Genomic DNA, 26,298 nt, shown 5'->3' with positions numbered 1-26,298 from the left:
CAAGGGGCAATAACACTTGTTTTGCTATTCTGTGCTCCCCTAAGTATTCCGATAAAAATGGTACCTCACTTGCGTGGGTAGGCCTAATACTCACGACAGGAAACACAACATGGACACATCACATTTTTATGTTGAAATCTGACATGTTTTTTGCAAAGTGCCTATCTGTAGATTTTGGCCTCTAGCTCGGCCGGCACCCAAGGAAACCTACCAAACCTGCACATTTTGTAAAACAGGACACCTAGGGAAATCCAAGATGGGGTGACTTGTTGGGCCCTGATCAGGTTCTGTTACCCACAATCCTTTGCAAACCTCAAACTTTGGCAAAAAAAACACTTTTTCCTCACATTTCGGTGACAGAAAGTTCCTTCCACCTAGCGTTCCCCCTAGTCTCCTGATAAAAATGGTACCTCACTTGTGTGGGTAGGCCTAGCGCCTGCAACAGGAAATACCCCAAAACACAACGTGGACACACCACATTTTCCCAAAGAAAACAAAGCTGTTTTTTGCAAAGTGCCTAGCGGTGGATTCTGGCCTCTAGCTCAGCCGGCACCTAGGGAAATCTAGTAAACCTGCACATTTTTGAAAACTAGACACCTAGGGGAATCTAAGATGGGGTGACTTGTGGGGCTCTCACCAGGTTCTGTTACCTAGAATCCTCTGCAAACCTCAAAATTAGGCCCAAAAAACACTTTTTCCTCACATTTCGGTGACAGAAAGTGCAGGAATCTGAGAGGAGCAACAAATTCCACCCGGTGTTCTCCCAAGTCTCCCGATAAAAATGGTACCTCACTTTTGTAGGTAGGCCTACTGCTCGCAAAAGGAAATGCCCCAAAACACTATCGGGACACATCTAAATTGTCAAATACAAAACTACCTATTTTTGCAGGGGGCACCTGCGTTTTTGGTCCTGGGCTCAGCAGCCATCTAGGGAAACCTACCAAACCCAGACATTTCTGAACACTAGACACCCGAGGCAGTTCAGGGAGGTGTGACTTGCATGGATCTCCTAATGTTTTCTTACCCACAATCCTCAGCAAACGTCAAATTTAGCTAAAAAATCAAATTTTTCCCACATTTCTGTGTGGGATCACCGCACCGGGACAAATTCCATACCACCCAACATTCCCCTCAGTCTCCCGGTAAAAATGATGCCTCACTTGTGTAGGTGGGCCATGTGCTTGTGATAGGGAAGAGCCAATAACATGTCAAAATTGAGGGGGAACCAAAGCGGGTCCAAATTGGCAGTTTGAAAAAAAAAATTTTTAGGCTGACAAGTGCATCAGAATTTTTATCAGTATAGATGAGACAATTCTGGGTGGTAGGAATTTTGTGGATTTCTGCAGATTCCGGAAGGTTCCATCACAAAAATGTGGGAAAAATGTGTGATTTCCAGCAAAGTTGGAGGTTTGCAGGGAATCGTGGGTAAGAAAATGGTGCGGGTGCATGTATAACACACCACACTGGAATCACCCAGATGTTTAGTTTTCAGATGTGTCTAGGTCTTGTGGATTTTTCTACATGGCAGCGTCCCAAAGTCCATAAAGTGCAGCCCTTACCATTCCAAGTGGGAGGATTTTGAGAGTTAGCCAAGCTCTCGTGGCCCGAATGTAAAACCAAAACCCAAAATAATCAAATGTCCTCCTGCTTGCCGCGGGATAAGATGTTTTGGTATGCGGGGGAGAGCTGAAAGACTGTTACCCACTTCAGTTGGGGTCGGGGCAAAAACAGTTGTTTTTTTTAAATTCCCTGGCATCTAGTAGACTTTCTGTCCCCCCGGGATGTGGATCGGGGGTAATTGCCCCATCTGCCCACTGGTGGGCAGAACAACTTAGGCCCCATTTATTTGGGGTAGGGGTATGGCCATGCCCCACCCTCTTATTTTTGAAAACAATCTTCCCTGGTTACTGGTGGGCTTTCTGAACCCCTTGGGGGCAGATGGGCCTTCCAAAAATAGGCCAATCTGCTCCCAAGATATGACCAACAGTAATGTTCCCCATGGGGAGCGACCCTTACCCAAGGCACTGCCCCACTAAAGAAAACACACACTTACACACACACACCAATCCCTGGTGCGTAAGTGCTTTCTGCCCCCTCGGGGCAGATCGGCCTAATAGAAATAGGCTGATCTGCCCGCAAGGGGAGCAGAAATGGCCTAAAATAAATTTGCCCCCCCAGGGGAGGGACCCTTGCCTAAGGGGTCTCTCGCTTTGCGTGAAATTAGAGCAAAAAAAAAATCGTCGAGCCAAGTGGTTTCTGCCGCCCTTGGGGACAGAGCGGCCTAATAAAAATAGACTGATCTGCCTCCAAAGGGGGCAGAAATCACCTAAAAGTACTTTGACCCCCCCAGGGGAACGACTCTTGCCTAAGGGGTCACTCCACTTGCGTGAAATTGATGCAAAAAATAAAGATCTCTGGAGTCTAGTGTTTTCTGCCCCCCTTGGGGGCAGATTGGCCTAACAAATATCGGCTGATCTGCTCCCTGGCACCTAGAGGTCTCTGCCCCCCCGTGGGCAGATCGGCCTAATGACAATAGGCTGATGTGCCCCCAGGAGGAGAAATGGCCTAAAACAAATTTGTCCCCCCTAGGGAGCGACCCTTGCCTAAGAGGTCGCTCCCCTTGCGTGAAGGGGGGCAGAAAGGGCCTAAATATAATTTGCCCCCTAGGGGAGCGACCTTTGCCTAAGGGGTGGCCCCCACCTCTAAAAAAAAAAAAAAAATGATCCCTGGCGCCTAGAGGTTTCTACTCCGCCGGGGGCAGATCGGCCTAATAACGGCCTTGAAAACATTTACCCCCTGGGGAGCGCCCCTTGCCCAAGGGGTCGCTCCCCTTGCGCCAATTTCCTTATTTAAAAAAATCCTTGGTGTCTTGTGGGCATTTCATCAGCCGGATCGCTTCACGATCCGGCTTCTGAAATGCTCTGAGAGATTTCAAAGGGAAGGAAATTATTTTCCTTCCCTTTGAAGCCTCTCAGCCCCCCATCACATGATTGGAAGAGAAATACTTTGCATTTCTCTTCCGATCGCGCTGGAAGCTGAGCTTCCAGCACGATGGGCAGGTGGCCTCTTATGAGGTCAGCGAGCGTGCTGATGTCATCAGACGTCACTGGGGGGGTTAGGGGGCTAGGGGCGGAAGGGGAAGGGCTTCCCCTTCCATCCCTGCCTTGGGGGGGTGGGAGGGAAGCCCACGGAGGGAGCGCTAGTGCTCTCTACAAACTCATGTGCGAGGACGTAATGGTTACATCCTCGGCACAGGAGCACTGTGCCGGTGGAAGTAACTTTTACATCCCCGGCACAGAAGGAGTTAATGGGCAGCAGGTGGAGGTTGTGCATGACACAGGAACCAGCATGACTACTGTCAAGGGTCAGCTGATGTCAGCAGAGCAGGTCCTACCGAACACATTCCACCAAGGCATAGTCACCAACAATTGCAAGAGCCATCTACAGGTGGCTCTGGTTCCCTTTGCGTGGAGTGTGGTTCTCTGGTACTCTGAAAGTAGCTGTGAGTCCTGCCATGCCTGTAGATTGTCTGTTAGGCAATGACCTAGAGCACATTTCCTGGACAGAGGTAGAACTCAGGTCTCACTTGGAGATGATGGGATTGCCTAAGTGGGTCTGCATGACCACACAGTCCATGGCTGCCTGGGAAGGGAGTCAAGGGTCTCTCGAGCCTGGAAGAATGGTCTAGACAGCTGCCAAGGAGAGGGGCAGTGCAGTGGAGGTTGACAGGTTCCCTGAGGAGGAGGCCCGTGAGCCAACTGGGGAAGGCATTGCAGCCCTAGATGACCTGCCTGTGCTTGCTGGTTGGCAAGTTGAGGGGGGCCCACCAGGGAGGAATTCTGCAAAGCACAGGAGTGTCCCACTCTTGAGGGCTTGTGGTGACAGGCCTCACCCCATGCAGCAGGTGAAGCCTCTGGGGATCACCTGATCTACTGGGAGAATGATCTCCTATATAGTGAGCCTAAGGCTCCGGGTACTGGGGCAGCACGTGTGCTGGTGATCCTCCAGTGTTACTGGGCCTTCCTACTGGGTTTGGCTCATGACATACCCCTGGCAAGGCATTTAGGGCAAGACAAGACCTTTCCCAGGCTTGCCACCCACTTTTATTGGCCCCAAATGAAGACAGCATCAGAAACATTCAGTAGGCCCTGTCCCATCTGCCAGGCCAGTGGAAAGGCAGGGAAAAAGCTGAAAGCTCCCGATATCCCACTTCCTGTCATTGGCACCCCATCTGAAAGGTTAGTCATCGATGTCATTGGTCCATTGGACCCCAAGACAGCCCTAGGCAAGAGGTTCATCCTGATCTTGGTGGACCATGCCACCCGCTACCCAGAAGCAATTCCTCTGAGGACTTGACTACACCTGTGCTGACCAGAGCTTTGATGGGGATCTTTACCCATGTGGGGTTCCCCAAAGAGATAGTGTCTAACATAGGCACTAACCTCATGTCTGCATACATGAAGTAGATCTGGGATGCATGTGGTATAACGTGCAAGTTCACCACATCCTATCACCCTCAATACAAGTGTCTAGTTGATAGATTCAACAAGACCTCAAAGGGCATGATTACAGGTCTACCTGAGGCCATGAGGTTGTACATGGGACGCCATCTTGCCATGCCTTCTCTTTGCTTACAGAGAAGTGCCCCAGAAAGGAGTAGGGTTCAGTCCCTTTGAACTTCTCTATGGCTACCCTTTTAGGGGCCCCTAAGCACTGTCAAGGGAGGGTCGGAGAAAGCTCCCAGGAAATAAGCCCCCCCAGGATGTGGTCAGCTACATGTTGGCCATCCGCAACTAGAGGCACCACTTCTGGAAAAAGACCAAAAGCAACCTTGAGGCCTGTCAAGAGGTAATGAAATGCTGGTGTGACCAGAAGGCCACTCTGGAGGTGTTTCAGCCTGGTGACAAAGTATGGGTCATAAAACCAGTAGAGCCCAGGGCTCTACAGGATCGCTGAACTGACCCATACAAAGTAAAGTAGCGTAAGGGGGAGGCCACTTAGTTAGTGGACCTCCAGACCCCTAGGAACCTTATAATGGTGTCCCATGTAAACAGACTAAAACCTCACTTTGAGAGGTCTGAAGTCAGCATGTTCCTTGTGACAGATGAGGGTGTGGAGGAGGAAAGTGAACCTCTCCCAGGCCACCTCTCTGCACAAGAGAGTGATGGGTCAGTAGAGTGTGTCAACCTCTCTGACTCCCTGACTCTAGACCAGCTAGGTGACTGTTATCAGTTACTGGAACGGTACTCCTCTCTATTTCCTCTCACCCCTCACCCAAAGGTAGGGTGAAGGCCAGCATGAAGGAAAAGGTTGCCAAGATGCTAGCCTTAAGGGTGATTGAAACCTCTAACAGTCCCTGGTCAAGCCCTGTTGTGTTGGTACCTGAGGCTGCCCCCCAGGCACCAAACCAGAACTTCAGTTCTGTGTGGACTACAAAGGTCTCAAATCCGTCATTGAAACAGTCATGAACTAGCAACCACCTAAAACTCAGACTGAAGTCTTTGAGGCCTCACTGGTTACTAATGGAGATTTGTTAAGAGATATGGCACCATTGTGACCCCCTAAACTGAGCTGACTTCCAAAAAGCAGCCTTGGTTGTTGATCTGGACAGAGGTTTCTCAGGAAGCCTTTGATTATCTCAAGGAAGCCATGTGCACAGCACCTGTGTTCAGGGCCCCTGATTACTCCAAGGAATTCATAGTGCAGACAGATGCTTCAGAGCATGGCATAGGGACAGTCTTAGCACAGCTGAATGAGGAGGGCCTAGACCAACCTACTCCCATTGGAACAGAGGTGGAGTTTCATTGAAAGAGAAGCATTTGCTGTGGTCTGGGCACTGAAGAAGCTGAGACCATACCTGTTTAGGACTCACTTCTGGGTTCAGACAGACTAGAGGTCCCTCAAATGGATCATGCAGATGAGGGGTGAAAATCCTAAACTCTTGAAGTGGTCCATCTCCCTGCAGGAAACTCTACTTACCTCCTGGTCAGCATCTGTTGCCCTCTCCAACTCCTCTGGCTGCTGCTGCCTCTGCCTTGGGAACAAACTGAGAAACTGTTTGACTCTCATTTTGAGGCTCCTGCCTACACCTCATCCCTGGTGGCCTAGTGGTCATTTGCAAGTATCTTCTGTCTCTCTTTACTCCTGCTTTTTTACTTCTGTCTTTACCTCTATTTTTACATCGTTTTTATTTTTCTCTCTCTTTCTTGTTACCCTCTTGCCTCCGCTCCCTCCCGTGATCTCCCCGTGCTGCTGTTGCAGCCCCACTATGCCCCCTCTGCGAAGCCCTTTTACCGCCCTCCCACCTCCCAGCTGACCAGACCCCTTCCTCCGTCCCCTCCCACAGCATACATGTGCAGCAGGCGTGCCAAAGACAAGCCTGTCTGCGCATGTCCGAGTCTGGACCTCACCCAGCGCCACGGACCCTGATTCTCGTCCCATCAGCCGGTTCGACGACACCACTCTACGCACTCTCAACCCGGGAAGATCTTAAGCCTGTCACCAATCCCACCCCAAGTACACCCATGGACCTTTTCCTTGACACGCCTGCTCCAGGACCCTCTAAGGACCACCCCATGTTTCCGCACCAAGGACGAACAGCCACCTCAAGTGCATACTCCTCAACACATGCTCCCTCATCAAACAAGCTGTAGAAGTCTGGGACCTCCTCGACTCAAAAGCCCCGGACGTTGCCTTCTTCACAGAGATCACCCCCACCACTGCCCCAAACATCACCACGGCCATCCCGGACAACTACAAAATCAACCACAAGGACAGAGCCAACTGGCCCAGAGGAGGCATTGCCATAATCTACAAGAACAACCTCCACCTGACTACCAGCATCGAGTCGCAGTCTCAGTCAACGCACAAGCACCTACATTTCCAGATCCAGACCAACCCAAACACCTCCCTATATGGCACTCTCATCTACAGGCCACCCAGACCCCGACCCCAGTTCTGCAAAGACATTGCCGACCTCGTCACCCTTCAAGCACTCATCTACTCCGACTACATCCTACTCAATTCCCACCTTGATACCCTCGATGACCCCAACACCTCAAACCTCCAGGACAACCTCACAACTCTCGGCCTCAAACAACTCGGCAACGTCCCCACCCACAGAGCTGGACACATTCTCAACCCTGTCTTCTCAGCAGGGGACAACATCACCATCTCCCACACCTCCAAACACCATTCGACCAATCACAAGTGCATCAACTTCACCTACACAAAGAACACCGCACGCCACCACACCCCCGTCCCCCAGCAGACGCTGGGCCAAAGTCACAGAAGCACAGCTCAACAACGGTCTCAACCACTCCCTCCCACCGGATGCAATGGACGCTAATGAAGCCGCAGCATTAGCTCTCAAACTGCGCTGACAACGTAGCCCCCCTAAGGAAATCAGCAAGGTATCAACAGAGCAAAACGCCCAAATGGTTTTCGCCAGACCTACACAAATCCAACAAAGCCTGCAGACGATTGGAATGTAAATGGAGGCTTGGCACATCCACCAAAGATCGCACAGCCTACAAGATAGCAGTCACCATGCACATCAGATCCGCCAAGAAGGCCACATTTCAAGCACACGTCAACACCAGCACTCACAAAAGCAAAGAGATCTTCGCCATCGTCAGAGAGTTCATGAACCCTGGGGCAGACACCTCATTCATCCCTCCCTCCCAAGACCTCTGCAACGACCTCGCTACCTTCATCCCCTCTGGAGCACCCTCAGATCCATGCCCTCATCACATCCTTAAGTTGGCCAGCGCCTCCATAGCACCAGAACTCTGCCGAACCATCAACCTGTCCTTCTAGACCACCATATACTCCTCAGACTGGAAACACGCCGTAATTGGCCCGCTACTCAAGAAACCCACCGCCAACCCTAAAGAGCTGAAGAGCTACAGACCCATCGCTCTGCTCCCTTTCCCTGTCAAGGTAACAGAGAAGGCCGTCAACCAGCAACTAACTGAGTTCCTGGAGACACACTGCATCCTGGACCCTTTCCAGTCCAGTTTCAGAAGCAACCACAGCATTGAAACCGCACTCTTAGCAGCCACCGATGACATACGCGTCATACTGGACCACGGAGGCACTGCCGCACTTATCCTCCTCAACCTCTCCTCTGCATTTGACACCATCTCCCACTCCACCCTCTATGACAGACTGCATGATACCGGCATGCAAGACAAAGCTCTGAACTGGATCAGGTCCTTTCTCACTGGAAGAACATAGAGGGTCAGACTACCACAGTTCACATCAGAACCTAAAGACACTTGCTGCGGAGTGCCCCAAGGATCCTCACTCAGCCTGGCACTTTTCAACATCTACATGGCCCCACTCACTAAGGTCACCAGACAACACCAGCTAAACATAGTCTCCTACGCTGATGACACCCAAATGATCCTCTCCCTGTCCGAGGACTCTGCGCAAGCCAAAAGGAATTTCCTCAACGGGATGATAGCAGTTGCCGCCTGGATGGAGGCCAGTTGCCTCCAGCTCAACTCAGACAAGACAGAGATCCTTGTGATTGGCTCCACCCCTTGTGCCTGGAATGACTCCTGGTGGCCTACTGCTTTGGGTAACGCCCCCGCAACCATGGACCATGCATGCAACCTGGGCATCATCCTGGACTCCACTTTATCGATAAATCCCCAAGTTCATGCCATCTCCTGATTAGGCTTCCACACCCTCCGTCTCCTGCGGAAGATTTTCAAATGGATTCCCCCAACACAAGGAAGACGGTCACTCATGCAATCATCACCAGCAAACTGGACTACGGCAATGTACTATATGCCGCCATTCCCAAGGAAATTCAATCAAGACTACAACAAGTCCAGAATGAAGCAGCCAGACTCATCCTGGACATCCCCTGACACAGCCAAATCTCCTCCCACCTCACTGGCTCCCAGTCAACAAGAGAATCACATACAAACTACTGATCCACACCTTCAAGGCACTGCACAACATAGGACACGCATACCTCAGCCACCACCTCACTTTCTACATACCAAACAGACATCTTCATTCCTCCCAGCTCGCCCTTTCAGCCGTCCTCAAGATCCAGAACAGTACAGCTGGAGGAAGGTCCTTCTCCTACCTAGCAGCCCGGTCATGGAACACACTTCCCCTCAAGCTCAGGCAGACCACGTCACTGAGGCAATTCAGGAAGGACCTCAAGACCTGGCTCATCGACTGAGCATCATGCCTACATTCAGTGCCTTGAGACCCTGTGGGTGATTAGCCATTCTTTACAAGTCCTTGATAGATTGATTGATTGGTTGATTGAACATCACCCAAGAACTGACTACGCCAATGCTGATGGTCTCTCCAGATGCTTCTGCCTTAGTGATGAGATCTTCCAAGGGGTTGGGTAGCTCTCCCCACTTTCAGCTGGGGGGACACATGTTACACCTGACAGCCTTAGGGTGGTCATCCCCCAGCTTTTTGCCTTCCTCACTCTACTTTTCTGCAACTGTTCTGCTGGTTTTAGGACTCTGTGCACTTTACCACTGCTAACCAGTGGTAAAGTGCATGTGCTCTCTCTACTAAATATGGTAAAATTGTCCCCTACCCAATTGGCATATTTAATTTACTTGTAAGTCCTTAATAAAGTGCACTACATGTGCCCAGGGCCTGTAAATTAAATGCTACTAGTGGGCCTGCAGCACTGATTGTGCCACCCACATAAGTAGCCCCTTAACCATGTCTCAGGACTCCCATTGCAGGGCCTGTGTGTGCAGTTGCCCTGCGACTTGGCATTTAAAAGTACTTGCCAAGCCTTAAACTCCCCTTTTTCTACATATAAGGCACCCTTAAGGTAGGCCCCAGGTAACCCATAGGGCAGGGTGCAATGTAGGTAAAAGCCAGGACATGTACATGTGTGTTTAATATGTCCTGGTAGTGGAAAACTCCTAAATACATTTCACAGTACTGTGAGGCCTCCTCCTTTCATAGGATAGCATTAGGGCTACCCTCATATATTGTTGAAGTGGTAGATTCTGATCAGAAAGGGATAACCAGGTCATATTTAGTATGGCCAGCATGATAATAGGGAAATCCTGCGTATCAGTGAGGTTGGATTTTAAATTACTATTTTAGCTATGCCACTTTTAGAAAGTGAGCATTTCTCTGCACTTAAAATCCTTCTGTGACTTACAGCCTGTCTCCAATCAACGTCTGGGCTGGGCTGGTTGACAGCTCCCTTGTGCATTTCACCCAGACAACCACAAACACAGGACACTCAGTCACACCTGCACTCATCTGCATACTGAATGGGTTTTCCTGGGCTGGAAGGGGGGGTGGACTGACACTTGCCCTCACACAATGGACTGTCAAACCCCTTACTTGGAGCCTGTCAGACAGACCTGTATTGGAAGGGGAACTTGTCCACTTCAAAACCACTCAAGTCTCCCCCAATTCAAAGGCATTTTTGGGTATATAAACTGGGTCACTGACCCCACCAACTCACACGCTTCTGCACCTAAACCTGCAACCTGTCAAGAGGAACTGCCTGGCTGCCCAAAGGACTCATCTGGACTGCTTTGCTGAGCAGGACTGCTGCCCTGATGCTGCCCTTCTGCCCTGTGACTTTGCTGAGAAGTGCTCTCCAAGGGCTTGGATTGACCTTGCCTCCTGTTTTCTGAAGTCTCAGGCCCAAAAAGACTTAGGCCCTCATTACAACTTTGACGGGCGGCGGAGGCCGCCCGCCAAAGTTGCGCCGCAGGAATACCGCACCGCGGTCTGAAGACCGCGGCCGGCATTCTGAGTTTCCCGCTGGGCGGGCGGGCGGCCGCCTTAAGGCCGCCCGCCAGCCCAGCGGGAAACAACCTTCCCACAAGGACGCCGGCTCGGAATCGAGCCGGCGGAGTGGGAAGGTGCGACGGGTGCAGTGGCACCCGTCGCGTATATCACTGTCTGCAATGCAGACAGTGAAATACAAAGTGGGGCCCTCTTACAGGGGCCCCTGCAGTGCCCATGCCATTGGCATGGGCACTGCAGGGGCCCCCAGGGGCCCCGCAACACCCCCTACCGCCATCCTGTTCCTGGCGGGCGAACCGCCAGGAACAGGATGGCGGTAGGGGGTGTCAGAATCCCCTCGGCGGCGCAGCGAGCTGCGCCGCCTTGGAGGATTCAAAGGGGCAGCGGGAAACTGGCGGGAGACCGCCAGTTTCCCCTTTCTGACCGCGGCCAAACCGCCGCGGTCAGAATGCCCTGAGGGGCACCGCCGGCCTGTCGGCGGTGCCTCCGCGTCCAGCGGCCCTCGTAATGAGGGCCTTAATCTCTTCAGGAACCTCCTTGTGCACCAAAAATGGATGCATGGCCTGCTGGAAACGACGCGCAGCCATTTTGCGACTGAGAAATCTCTGCACAGTGGAACCAGAATTACACAGCCTGACTTCCTGAGTAAAGATTTGATGCAGCACTTGCCTTGTGACCAGAAATTCGATGCAGAGCCCTACCGGGCTGATGCACAGCTAAACCGGAACGACGCAGCCGATTCCCCAAATGGAAAATCGGCGCAGAGCCTGCCAGGCAACAGAAAATTTTACGCATTGCCATACCGGATCGAAGCAACGCCTGTTACTTCTTCCCGCACGCCCAGGAATTCCGCTTGGACTCCCTTGGCGTCCAAAAGATCCACGCATCGCAGTTAGGATCCATAATTATGTGCCAAAAAATGACACAAAGCCCCTTGTAGCGTGGCAAGAAATGACGAAACATCTGTGGCATGTGGGAAAATCTATAACGCACACCCTATTTTTCCACACAGCTCCTCCTCTGCGATCTACGTGCATGTTATTTTTGACGCAAACCAGGTACTTTGTACAAACAAGAGACAACTATTTCTAAGACTCTTTCTACTCTTGCAAAAGGGATATTTCAACTTGTGCTTATTGAATCTTTATTGTTTTGACCTTAATTTAAGCAGATAAATATCCTATATTTTTCCAAACCTGTGTGGTGTATTTTTGCGGTGTTTTTACTGTGTTACTGTATGATTTATTGCACAAATACATTACACATTGCCTTCTAAGTTAAGCCTGATGGCTCAGTGCCAAGCTACCAGAGGGTGGGCACAGGATAATTTGGATTGTGTGTGGCTTACCCTGACTAGGATTGTTGTCCCTACTTGAACAAGGGTGTATACCACTGCCAACTAGAGACCCCATTTCCAACAGTCGCAATCCCCACCACCATTTCAGTGGTGACCCAGGTGTTTTTTTTTTGCCTGGCGTGACGCACTCCAACATACCCATTGAGACACTAAACTCACAATCCAAACCCCATTTTGGCACGGCACATGGCTAAGAGAGGTGGCAGGCTTTGGAAAATGGGACCTCTTTAATATATCACAAATAGGCGATATATGGTCCAGGACTCATATATGATCCTTCCAGTAGCTTCAAGAAATCTATACATTTACTTCTTCACTATTCTATAAATATCTCCAATTGAGACTCACATTTCATGCCCATGTACCTTGAGAAGCTTCCTTCCCAGAGTTCAAACTAGTAGAGGCAAACTCCTTTTGGGCACATTTGGTAGAGAAGGCATATCACAGATTTACTGTACTCTCATCATTAATGCCCCTGATACTCCAGACCACCTCAGGATGTGGTGTGAGGGCTGGCTAGGTCCTCTGGAGGATGATGATTGGCGGGATGCTATGATGACCCCTCGAGTCATAACAATCTCCTCCAGGTTGCGCCTGATCCAAACCTATTACTTATACTGCGCCTATCTCACTACGGCCAAATTGTACCGAGCAGGCTTCCTCCCTGACCCCACGTCTCCCTACTGCTCCTATGCCCCGGCTGATTTCTATCACACGGTGTCGTTCTGTACCATGATCCACTGATACTGGACAAACATAACGAGTAAACTCACGGATCTGCTGGGCCAGGATTTACAACTCTCCCCTCCGATGTTGCTGCTTAGGGTCCTGCAGGGTTTGGGGGGCTTTCAAGCAGACAAGGCATTCCTGGGTATGGTCACTATGGTGGAAGAGCAGAACATAGCAGTCCGATAGAAGAATCCTGCTCCTCTAAAAATACCACAGTGGTGGAGAGGAGTGGACTGGTGTGCACAGCAGGAGAGACCTCATTATGAAGCTAAAATGATGTCCTTCAAAAACATGAATGTGTCTGGGGGAAGTTGTTGGGTTAAGTGGGATGATCCGTTGACCACAGTGGGTTTCATGCCTGTTACCACTGTCTCCTTTTCTTTAGCCATCTTTTACCTAGGTGTGATTCTGCATGTTTGTCCTGTAACCTATCTGAGGTGTACCCTTTTGTGCTGAGTGGTTTATACTGTCTTAGTTAGACTCCAAAAAATGGTTATTAAAAAAATATATATTGCTGGTCTTCAAGGACTACACAATTATGATGTCACATTGTGTCTAACCTTCTGCAACAAACATCGTATCAAAGCTGCCATATAGCACTACACAAGCTCCCTGTTCAAGATTCAAGATTCTTTGCGCTGTCCACAAAGGATACATGGGCAAAGGCACACAATATACACATACACGGAGTTTCCTGTCGGTTTCTGCTCACCTGACCAACGATCCTTTCAAGGGGACTCCACATGGCGGCGAGTATTCGCGCATAATCATCTGAGTTTCAATAAAATGAACTGGAACTTGACTTTGACAGACCAGGGATCATATCATGAAAAGGGGAGCTCACACGGTGTAGAGCTGAACTCTTTTTTATGGGCTAGCAGCGTCTAAAGTCAATATTAATAGCTGCAGATAACACGGGATTTCTCCGAATGAAAAAAAAAAAAATGTAAATTAGCACTTGTATAGCGCACTACTTACCCGTTAGGGTCGCTTTGGAACCCCTCCTGGCTTTTCCCTGTGAGGCACCCACTCCTGAGCACCCCCAGGGTGTTGGGGCCATTGTGGAGATTAAGCAAGCTATTGCCCAGAGTTGGACCCATGAATTTGATTAGGCACCGAGGCGAGAATTATCTGGTCAAGGGGCATTGAGCCCAAGACCTGCCGAAGCGGGACTTGAACCCTGGTCTTGAGCCAGATCTCTGCTTTAGGGTCTGCCGCTCTAACCATTGAGCATAAAGCATAACACTCAGGCAGAACAGCTCGGAAACACTGAGCTTTGATTTCGTCACCCTATATCCGCTAGTGTTGTCTAAATTTTAAGCAGTGGCTTGGAGAATTTCCGAGGTGTATGAATGAATTTACCTCGAAGGCAAAAAGCAGACGCGCACCTAGCATTCACGACTAAAGAACATGGACACGGTTACTAACCCACCTGTGGGGTTATGGTTTCCTCTCATCCTTTGCTGCACGTTTATCTGCTTAAACGTCATCCGCGCTCTGAAGTAATCAAATTGCTACACATGACTATAAAAATATCTACACCGATACCGAATAAAGTAGGAAGATATCAAATATTTAGTAGGGAAACGTGAACACGCCTACAACTTCTGAGTTGAGTAGCGCCTTGAACACTCGAAGTATCAATTTAATCTAAATGGGTTAATCCTCCCCAAATTATAGCATAAAGCCGCACCATTCTGTAATCACTCACATGAAAGCAAAAGAACTATTGGAAAAGCCGCCCTCAATCGATCGTTATGAAGTTGCATAAAAGGCGCACCAATTGCAAATATGAAAATTGACATCAAGAAACGAATCTGAAAAAAATGTATTGCTCTGGTGTGTAAACAATATGGATTTCGCTAACTATGAGTCGCGCGCGCCGTGCTGAGAGAGTTACGACGGCGATCCCTTGCTTTCTGGTGTAAATCTTCTGGGAACCGCGGCTGATTCTTAATATGCTGTAAGAGCCAGCAGTGAGTCAGAATTGATAATCTCCCCCCACACACAAAGCACGCAGGATTGATGGCCCCGCATTATGGCAGTCCCGCTCGCCCACACCTTTTGCGAAAACATCGAGGCGTTTAGATGTGTTTATGTCTCACATTGCACGCATCTACAGTATTTTCTGTGGGCGAATCAGAAAACCACATTCACATTACCAATCATAACATGGAATGTCGAAAATAACAAGCCCACCAAAGTTTTTTTTATATATATATATACGACGTAAACAAAGTCTATAGTTATATTCTGAGTGAGATGACAAGAACATCACAGCACTCGCTGGTAAATACTCTGCATTCCGCAGAAGGTATGCTCCCTGTTCATTATTAGTGTTTCATAAAGTACGGAATATAGGCGCTATGGACTGGAAACCATCACAAAAAATCAAACACGATGCAGGTGTGAATGATGTGAGCTGTCTTCTGTTTATTAAGGGGCACAACAGTTTAGAACAGTGTTTAGTATAGTTTAGTTATTTATAAAGAAGTATTCACAGAGCCGAAGTTTCTATAGTGCAGACACAGATCAGCAGCATACAGCATACAGCATACAGATACCTATAAAAGACTCAGAGACCAAGATGCCGGCAGTCACCCATTTACGGAGATTAAGGGAAACAAATGCTCCATGAAGACAGACAAAGTTACATGCAGGCACCCATCCATAGGCATAAAAACATCCATGCACACAGACCAACAGATAGACAGACCTAGATCCTTGCAAATAGCCCAACAAATATCTATTTCTATTTGCAAAGATTATAGTTGCAAACCGACCAAGAGACATGTCAATGGAGGGCCCCTTGGAGAGCAGACGCAGTCTAGTCTCTCCACGGGAGCTTTCGGGAGGGAAAGTGGCGTAGAGGAGACAAGATTCGGCTAAGGTGCAGTGAAGTGGGATAAATAGTGTGAGGGGGGAGGGACCAGCCTTTTCCACGCCAGCCCATTGTGCAGTCAGAAGATTGGCCGGTCCTTGTAGGTAGGTGGGGAGGGTGTGTAGATCATCGCACCATGGCTCAGAGCCATGATGCTGCTGCAGTGTGGGCTGCTGTACGCCTACTCGGTGAAGTCGGCCGTGCCGACCTACTCAGGCCTGGTGTGTTAGACCAGACCTAAGTCAGCATGATGCGCACCACGTGCACTGCCTCCAGCGGTGTTGCGGCTGCCGTTGCTGTGTGCGGATCACCCAACAGGGCAAAGTGAAGGAAATCAGTGGCGGCGGGGACGTGGCGCGTCTCCCCCCCCAGATTTGAAATTGGGCCCTTTATTGTTGGGGCCGGATAGGCCTGTGGTGGGGGGGCACGGCCCTTCAGTGATGTCCCAGTTTTGGGCCCTTCAGGTGTGGGCACTGCAGGACAGGATAGTGGCCCTCAAGGGGGCCAGGCAGGCATGGAGGCTGGCCACTGTATCCAGGGAAGCCCCCCTCCAGATTCCTATGTGGGTAAGGTGGGGGCCAAGATGGCAGGCTTGAAAGGGGGCCCTGGCAAACAGGGCCAAAAGAGCAGGCAGGCATGGCCCAGGGGAGGCAGGGGACTGGGCACTGGAGACTGGGGCTCAGGGGGACGGCGAGGAGCTGCAGGTGACACTAAGGGCCCCCCAGGGCCAATTAGGGGAGACACCTCCACGTGTGGCAACAGGGCAGCATGTAGCACAGGACTGGTCCACTGTGGACATTGAGGCCAGGATCAGGGAACAGACGAAGGTGGTTGCAGAGATGGAGGAGAGATGGGCCCAGCTATGCAGGAACAGGGAGGATGCCCTAGAGATGGAGTGACAGCCTAAAAGGAAGGCGGGCAAGGAGGAGTCAGGGGGCATGACAGGACCTGGGACCGGGCTGGGCAGTTGGGTATGGGTTCTGCAAGAGCGGGAGAGTAGTCAAGAGGCTTGTGCAGCTGAGGGGTCCGGCCGCTTGATGGGCATGAGTGTCACACACGACCATGGGAGGCGTGGAGAGTCCAAGTCAGTGGAAGAGACTGGCAGCAAGAAGGTGGTGCCAATGGGGCACAATACGGCTTCAGGACATTGGTCTGAAGCAAAAGAGGGGTCTTCGGCGGCCTTCTCTACACCACAGGAATGTACGGGGTGCAAGTATGGCGAACACCATGAGGGACGTGCTCGCAATGAGTGGAGTGAGGTGATGGCTGTGAAGGGTGTTGAAGGAGAGTGTGAGATGATGAAGAGGTGGAGGTGGAACTTGATTATGAGGACGAGTCAGACAAAGAGGAAGAGGGGAAGACACACAAAAACAAGGTGAGAGGCGAACAAGGGAGGGGGAAAGGGCGCAAGAGCGACAAAACCCCCTCTTCATTTCTGTCTTACAGGAGCATGCGGACAGTGGGACGGCACAGGTGACAGCACACAAGGAAGAGCATGTTTGCCAGGTTCTGACAGCTACAAAGGGAACAGTTGCCCAGGTGGTCAGTTTGGGGCGAGGGTCAAGTGAGGGCTGTGACTAAAATGCACAAGTCCATAGGTGTAAGTGATCAATCCATACATGACATACTTGGCATTAGTGGGGCCCAGGTTGGGGATGGTAAGCAGGCAGTACAGGATGCGTCTCCTGCCGGTGACATTGGGGGAACTTCGACGGGAGACGGCAAGGAAGGTGATGACAAGGTCGGAGAGGGGCTTAGGAAGTGGCTTCCCTATATGGGCCTTGCAATACCTTTAGGTTCACACGTGGCTGACAAGACGAAGTCCAGGATTTGGCAACACAAGTATGTAGATGTTTTCAAACTTCTCCATAGAGACATACAGGCCAAGGAGTGCTCCAAGGAGGAGAAGTGGGAGCAAGCGTGTCAGCCCAGGGTACCGATCACGATGGACAACTGGATATCAGCCTTTTTGATATATGCCAGTATCTATTGCGAGAAATTTCCAGACAGGGCCATTGCGCTTTTTAAATACATGGATATTATACGCAAGGCCCAAATGCATTTTGGGGGTTTCACATGGTTGAGCTATGACGAAGAGATCCAGGCACGTGCCAGCGTGAATCCTGAGAAACCCTGGACGGATATAGACTCAGAATTATGGATGCAGTGGATGGCTTCATCACATTCCGTAGCATCCACACATACCGCCAGTGGCCTACTGGTGGTGTACAAGCCCTTTCAGGCACATCCCAAACAAGGGGGGGGCGGCCAACCTACAGCAACCCCAGATATCTACTTCAGGGGCATGCTGGAACTTTAACAAAGGGTTCTACTGGAGATATCCTTGTAAGTTAAACATGAATGTTCCAAATGCGGGAGAAGACACCGGTCATGCAGTGCTTTTCGCTCACCAGTCCAGCAGAGCAGTGGAGAACAGCCAGGAGTAGAAGGATGCAAGGTGCTCCTGCACCAAAGAACGCCTATGCCAATTAAGCTTGAGTTCTGGTTGCAATGGTTGCGTAAGTACCCGGACGGGGACATAGCATGCAAATTGGAGTGGGGTTTCAAGGAAGTGTTTCAGATAGGTTATCAAGGGCCGAGACAGAAGAGATGGGCGGACAATTTGTGGTCTGCTAAAGAAATGCCTAGGGTGGTAGCAGGCAAACTGGCGAAAGAAGTTGCAGAGGGCAGAATTACGGGTCCATTCTTTGAATGGCCTCTGGATACATTGTTGATTTCACCTCTCGGTGTGGTGCCCAAGAAAAATAAGAGTGAGTTTCGTCTCATCCATCATTTGTCCTGGCTGGAGGGATCGTCAGTGAATGACTTCATCGCGCAAGAAGACACAAAGGTGGTGTACGCTTCTGTGGACAACGCAATTCGGCTCTTCGTGGGTGCGGCAGGGGATATGAGCTGGCAAATTGTGACATTAAAGCGGCTTTTAGACTCCTGCCTATCCACCCTGAGGATTTTGCGTTACTAGGCATGCAGCTAAATAGGGGCGATCTATGTGGACAGAGTTCTTCCGATGGGCTGTGCCATTTCCTGCGCACTGTTTGAGGCTTTCAGTACGTTCCTCCAATGGGTTTTTGTAAAAGTGTGTGGGCATCAGGAGGTGACACATTACTTTGACAATTTAATTTTTGTGGGAAAAGCTGGCTCCCAGTCCTGTAAGACTTCTTTGGTAGGTTTTGAAAGACTGACACAGGAGATGGGGGTTCCTTTGGCTCCCAAAAAGACTGAAGGCCCCACTTTTGTTTTGACATTCTTGGGGATTGAATTGGACACAGAGGCACTGGTGGCACAATTGCTGGCAGGAAGGGTGACAGAGATTTTGGAATTTTTCAGACAGGCACGGTCCTTGCATAAGATTGATGTGCGCACGGTACAACTGCTCTTAGGCTTCCTTAATTTTGCATGGAGGGTAGTCAGGGGAGTAGGACATTTTTCAGGCTCCTGGGGCTCGCTAAGTCAGGTGCCTCCCTCCCTCACCATAGGATTTGTGTGTCAGTGGGGCTGCACAAGGACATCAGAGTGTGGGAGGCTTTCCTTGTGCAGTTTAATGGGGTTTCCATGATTTTCCAGGAAGAGGACACAATCTGGCTGTTCCAAACCTTCTCGGAAGCGGCTGGGGCCTCAGGTTTTTGCCTTTTTTGGGACGGTCGGTGGTGTGCGGAGCAGTGGCCCACACATTGGTTGACCCAATGCAGGAGTTTTGCTTTTCTAGAATTCTTTCCCCTGTTGGTAGCCTTGACTGTGTGGGGAGACAAACTTGGCAACAGGACGGTAGTTTTTCACATGGACAACATGACGGTTTAGAGCTTGTGAACAGACAAAGGGCTAAGGACCTGAGGGTATTGCATTTATTGAGATGTTTTATGCTTCAATGTTTATCTTTAAATGTCATATTTAAGACAGCACACATTCCTGGGTTGAACAATGTTATTGCAGATTCCCTGTCTCGCTCACAGTGGCAACGGTTTCATAGTGTGGCGCCAGGAGCAGAGCAACACAAGACAGCGGTACCGGCAACATTTGGGAGTGGGGGGCGTGATGGTCATTGGGCTGGTGGAGATGTCATTAGTCAAATCAACTTGGAGGAGTTATTGCCTGGCATGGATAGAATTTCAGAGTTTTGAATGTTTGGAGGGGGATTTTTGGGTGCAGAGTGATGACATGCTGAAATCTCGCACTTTGCGTTTTGTTTTGTTTCTGATTCAAATGGGTTTGTTGCCTGCAATGATTGGGGGAAAGTTGGCTGGTGTGTCTTTTTATGGGAAATTGTTTTTCGGTTGCGACCCAACAAAGGATGATATCCTGGGTAAAATGTTAAAGTGGTGAGGTAGAGCTAGAGCAGGGACAGGCAAGGCAGCCGGGGAACCTATTACATTTGAGCTACAGTTGGAATTGTTGCATGTGCTTCCGGTTTGTTGTACTGACCCTCGTGAGCTTATGTTGTTTCGATTGTGCATGGTTTGGATGTTTTTCGGAGCATTTTGGGTGTCTGAGCTTTTGGGCATGGGCAGGTTTGTAGGTGGGAAGACGGGTGAAATATGCCTGAGAGGGGGGCGCTTGGGCATATGGCTTAGAAAGTCCAAGACGGATCAGTTGGGAAAGGTTAAGTGGGTGTGGCTGAAAAAAGGTGGTGATACAACCGCTTGTCTGATTGTTGATTGGAGCAGTCTTCGGTCTCAATTGGCGACTGGTGGGGTTGGTGTTTTTAGCCATCCGAGTGGTGAGAAGCTCACTGCGTTCCAGTTGTTGGCTGTTTTGCGGATGGTGCTACGAATGATCGGGAGACAGGCACAGTGCTATGGGACTCATTCTTTTAGAATAGGGGCGGCTACAGCTGCAACTCATTTAGGTTGGGACTGGGCAGAGATTAGGCGAATTGGTAAGTGAAGATCTAGATGCTGCGAGCGTTATGTTAGGTCTTGGATTGTGGGGTAGGTACTGGGGAGCAGGACGGGACGGGGGCTGGGAAAGGTGGGGCTGTGAATATTGTATTAAAATTTGGTCTTCTTGCAGGTTGTGTGGCCAGCCCCAGGAGTGGGAAGATGATCACTTGGATGGTCGGTCATTCATTCATCCATTGGGCGGAGAAACATGCGGAAAGGCAGATATATGCATGCTCATTGGGATTGTGGTGGGGGAAGAGCGGAATGAGGGGGGGGCAATTAGCTTCCTTTTCTAACATCAATGATGCCCAAATGGGGTTGTCCGGATTTGTTGTTATTGCACCTGGGGGAAAATGACTTGGTGAAACTTTCGGGGCTCACCCTACTGCAACATCTGTAACGGGATATGGAGTTGTTTGTAAAAAGATGCATGCTACCTGCATAGTATGGACCAAGTTTGTACCTCAGAGGAAGTAGAGAGGGGCACTGAAACATGGGGCTATGGAGGGGGCTCGAAGGAAGCTCAATAGAGCAATGAGGGTTTTCTGGTGGGCGCATGGTATTGAAACACGAGGACATTACAGAAGAAGTGACAGGGCTTTTCAGGTCTGATGGTGTGTACCTCTCCGAATTGGGCAATGCATATTACATCATGGAGCTTTGCTTACTTTTGGGGGATTTGTGGGGGGAAAGGATGTGGCTCAAGGAGAAGGTGTAAATTTGTGCAATATTGTAGTAGGCTCGCTGATGGGGAAGCAAAACACCTAACGGATTTGTGCTGAGTGGCAGTAGATGGGGAGGGTGGAGAGTCAGATGCGTGCCTGGGCTCCCTTCCTGGGGGGAGAAAGAAGCAGGTGAAGGATGATAGCGTGGGGGATGCCAGATGCAGGCAGGGGATGAAAGGAAAAGGGGGATGTGTGGGTGAATTGAAGTGGAAGATGGGTGAACGGAGACAAGTGGAGGGAATGAGTGAAAGGAGAACTGGGCAGAAGTTTCAAAGGGGTGGGGGTTTTAAAGTTAGTTTGAAGTTCAGTATGTACAATGTTATGTATATGAGGCAATCCTGTCCTAAATAATTGGCCTTTGACAGTACATAAACACTGTGTCACTGACTGTGTCCCAATGTTTGTTGGCCTGTTTGCAAGGATAGTATCTAGGTTTGTATATCTATTGGTCTGTGTGTATGGATGTTTTTACGTCTGTGGATGGTACTCATGGAGATATAAAGCTGTATGCTGCGGGAGTCACAAATTGCTATGCATCAGGGAGCACCCTCATGTACATCAGGGGGCACAATGTGATATGAATCAGGGTTCCCAAGGAAATGCAAGTACGGGACATGTGGTGATGTGTGGAGGAGAGAGCAGGGCGAATGTGAACCAGGAGAGCACAGATAGGCATTTCTGCAGAGAGCACTGGGAGATGTGTCTCAAATGAGTGAGATGTGTATTAGCAGAAAAAGGGTGATATATCCGAGAGGGCACATGGTGATTTTCAGCAGGGCACACAGAGCAATGTTTAACAGGGCACAGGATGAGTCACAAATGGGGTGAAGAATGATGTGCTGTACCAGACCGAAAATGTGCAGCAACAGTTATGTATATTGAGAGCACAGTGTAGGTACAACTGGAGGTCTCAAGTGATGCATTTGGTGGTCACAGTATGATGTTTGATGTTCCTCATTTTGTTCCAGGTCCAGCTTGAGTAGCCATCTCAATCTGGGTTAGATCTCCGCTACAATCACCTTCTGCCTATCAAAGACTTATAGTTTCCTATTTAGAGTAGGCTTTGGTTCAGTTCTGGCCCATGAACGGATGTCTTTGTTGTGTCTTTGATGTCCTTACTCTTAATTCAATGGCTTTCCTCCCTATGTTTGAGCTTGTTATGTTCAGAGGTATTTTGGTCTCTCTTCTGTGCTGATTGGATGAGTTATAGCCTTCCATTCATGACTTGAGGGAATTTTTTCCTTTCCTTTTCAGCCCTCACCCCCCCTATGGTAGTGCATGCCTCTGCTTGGCTCCTCCCCATTCAGTTGTTTCTCACAAGTGCCACGTCTCCCATGCATTTTGTACTTATTACTCCCCCTGCTCATCTGTTACTAACCAGTGTCCTCATCTCACATGCTACTGTCAAATTATTTTATTTGATTTTTTATGCGGACATGGCAGCAGCAATGTGGAACCAAACAGCTTCCTTTTCACACTTCTGCACACATTGCTTTCACTTTTAATTTACATTTCTAAAATGGCTATCTACTCTGTTGTATCAGTCAATAAAAAATGGCCACCTGTGCATCATGACTCATGTGTGAACGTGCGTACACATCTGTGGTCACCTTGGAATGCATTTATGCCCATGCTTGTCGCAATGCATGCACATTCATGTGTCAGAACACATTGTTGTATTATCACACGCTAAAAACGTGCGTTTACATGAGCTTGATGCTGCCATTCAATGCTCAGTGCTTAATGTTATCATGGCAATGTTACTGTCACACTTGTGCTCTCGCGCTTTGCTATTCTCTGTATCTGCATGGCATGTATTACTTCATTCTGTATTTCTTTAATCTTGTAATGATTTGTCTAATGTTTCATCTTCACGTCTGCTGCTATCAGGAGCTCCTCTCAACTGTTAACCTTCAGTTGAGGATCTCTTGCCAGGGAGCAGTCATAGAAGTGAGCACTTTGTACTTTAATAAACTATGCAATGTTCCACTTACCTGCTACGAATCCTGAGAGTCAGCAAGAACACAGGGAAGTGACTGCATCCAGCGTGGTGCTCCTGAAGATAGCACGGAATGGGTGTGGGGAAGCAGCCAGGTTTTGGCATTGAGTGGCATCGCGTATGACCAGTAACTGGATTTGTGGCAATTCCATGGAGATGATTGCATCAATGAAGGCGCATCAAACTGATTGTCTTGCTTTCAAGCCAATTAATTAATTTCAGCGATTGGCTCACTTTCAAGTTGTCTGAGGCATTGACTGAGACGCATCAAGAGCGATTGGCTCGATTTCAAGCCAATGAAATAATTTCAGCAATTGACTGGCTTTCTAATTCACTGAGCCTTTTTTTTTTTCTAAGCCTCTTCATTGCTTGGCTCACTTACAAAAGCTGCTGCCATTGGCTTATCTTTTTTATTAAATATTCCTAGAGGTTCACTTTGGGCAAAAGTATTTACTTAGCTCTTGCATAACCTGCTATTTGTTCCTCATTCTCTGCTGGCATTGGTCAATTGTTATACGTGACTTAATGATGCTTTCAGTTTCAGCTATTAATAACAGTTAATTTTTTTGAAGCATATCTTAAAGTCAACTGTACCAGTTTGCTAATCTGATATTTAAGGAACATATTTTTAATTCCTCAATTTTAAATTATTTTTCCAGGTACTAGCCTCATATTTATATCATACCATGGCTTTCCAACAATGTCCAGTTCAAATATCCCCTTTTTAACAAAACCCAGGAAAACCCCTAGTGCCTTGGAAACAATTTGGTTAATATTTTTTAGAAATTATTGTTGTTACTGATGACACCAAGTTTGAACTTTAAAGAAAAGTAGCTTTACTATTTAGTAACTTTGGACTTGATGAGCAGTACATTTTTGACAACTTACTTGAAGTTGCAGCACTCAGTGGGGAAGGTGAAGGATGGAGTAAGTATTTAGAAGCAATTACTTGTTTAAAAAACAAATTTGAGGAAGAACCAAGTTTTCTACTTGAGAGGTTTAATTTCTTTAAAAGAAAACAACATATTGATGAGGCTTTGGAAGAATTCGTATTTGCTTTAAGGGTGTTAGGCTCTACATACAATTTTTGTCCTTCGCTAGATACTTATGTAGAGGGATCAATTTGTTTTGGCTTGCTGTTCAAAGAAAATACAGGAATGTTTGTTAAGCTGCAGAGGCCCTTCTTTAGTTGAAGTCATTGACCTGGCCAAAGCTATTGGACGGTCTATTGTTTCTAGTAAGTTAATGTTTACTGAATAATTTCCTGTTTCACAAGTCAATGTGCATTCATGTTCAGAAGATAGCATGGTTAATGCCATGTTTACCAAAAGCAAGTCATATAAAAAATACTCAAAAAAAGAGACAGGGATTCTGTTTCAGATGTGGTTCTAAAACTCACATGGGTAACAACACATGTTGTCGTGCATTAAACAAAATATGCATTAGAGGCAAAAAATAAGAAGACTTTCAAAGTGTCTGCAGAGGGAGCAAACCACCTGTTAAAATGAGTAATGTAGATGTGTCGGTGGACGAAAATGCTTCTGACCTCTCTTAAGTCATTCTTAATATTCATGATAATGTGTCTGTAATTTCCACTTCTTCAAACAAGGTTAAAGGACTGTTGTGCGAGGTGTTAGTTGGCAATTTTAATCTTAGTATGATGACTGACTCGGGTGCCCCCATCACCATATTATCTGCTGCATTTTTCTTTCAATATTGGGTTGAGGGTTTTGTTCTTGAGCAGGCCGATATTTCTCCCAAAGAATTTGGCGAGCAGGACATTGATTTACTTGGTTTCTTTCATGACTCTCTGGCATGCTTAGGGAGGAAAATGACTACAAAAGTGTATGTTGCTGTCAAAGGTAGAAATTTGGTAGGTTTGAGGGATGTAACCAATTTAGGTCTTTTGTTGATACCTGGGGTAGAAACTCCTACTGAGGGAATTTACTTTTTCATTACCAATTTGCAAACAAAAATACAATCTGAGAATGTTAGTTTAAGCACTTCTTTTCATTCATTGATCAATACTAGAAACACTCATTTGTCTGATGTAAATTTAAAAATGATTAGGTTTCCAGTGAGATCAGATTCATAAACAAGGTTGACATGGATTACACTAATGTTGCTATGAAATTCCCTGAAGCATTCAAAAATAAGATAGGTTCCGTTAAGAATTTTGAGGAGAAGATCAAGCTCAAAATTAATACTGTTCTAGTTGTGCACAAAATAAGACCTGTTCCGTTGAGCGTTAGGGAAGATCTTAAAAAACTATTGCAAAAGTTAATGTCTGAGAAGGTGATCATGCCTACTTATTCTGCTGAGTGGGTAAGTCCATTAGTTATTGTGCAGAAAAAGTCTGGAGAAATGAGGATGTATCTTTGAGCTTTGAACAAGAACATTATTGTGGATTGTCATCCGCTTACTAAAATCCAAGACCTGTCAACTAATATAGGCAAGGCTATATATTTTACCTCAATTAACTTATGCTCAGCTTACCATCAGATTCCTATGACTAAAGAATCTCAAGAATTTACAACATTTGTCATGCCATTTGGTGAATTCAGATTTTTAAGTCTTCTATTGGTCTGGTATCAGCCGCCAGTGTATTTCAAAGATTTATGGATATTGATTGCTTTACATGATGTAGTTGGTGCCCAGGCTATTCAAGATGATGTATTAATATTTGCAAAGTCTATAGAAGAACATAACGCCACTTTAAACCATATGCTAAGTGTTTAAAAAAAAAGTAGGAGTGACTCTTAGAACAGGCACAATTTTGGTGCAAGAACTGGATTATTTAGGGCATCATATTTTTGCCCAGGGTATCAGATCTATGTTTTCATTGGTTCAAGATATTCAGAAGGCACCCCCACTCAAAGTTAAAGATTCACTCTGCTAATTTTTGAGCCTGAGTGAATATTACTCAAGATTCATTTAGGGTTCTG

This window comes from Pleurodeles waltl, chromosome 1_1 (genome assembly GCF_031143425.1).
Source record: "Pleurodeles waltl isolate 20211129_DDA chromosome 1_1, aPleWal1.hap1.20221129, whole genome shotgun sequence".
NCBI lineage: Eukaryota > Metazoa > Chordata > Amphibia > Caudata > Salamandridae > Pleurodeles > Pleurodeles waltl.
This window is presented reverse-complemented; position numbering follows the sequence as displayed.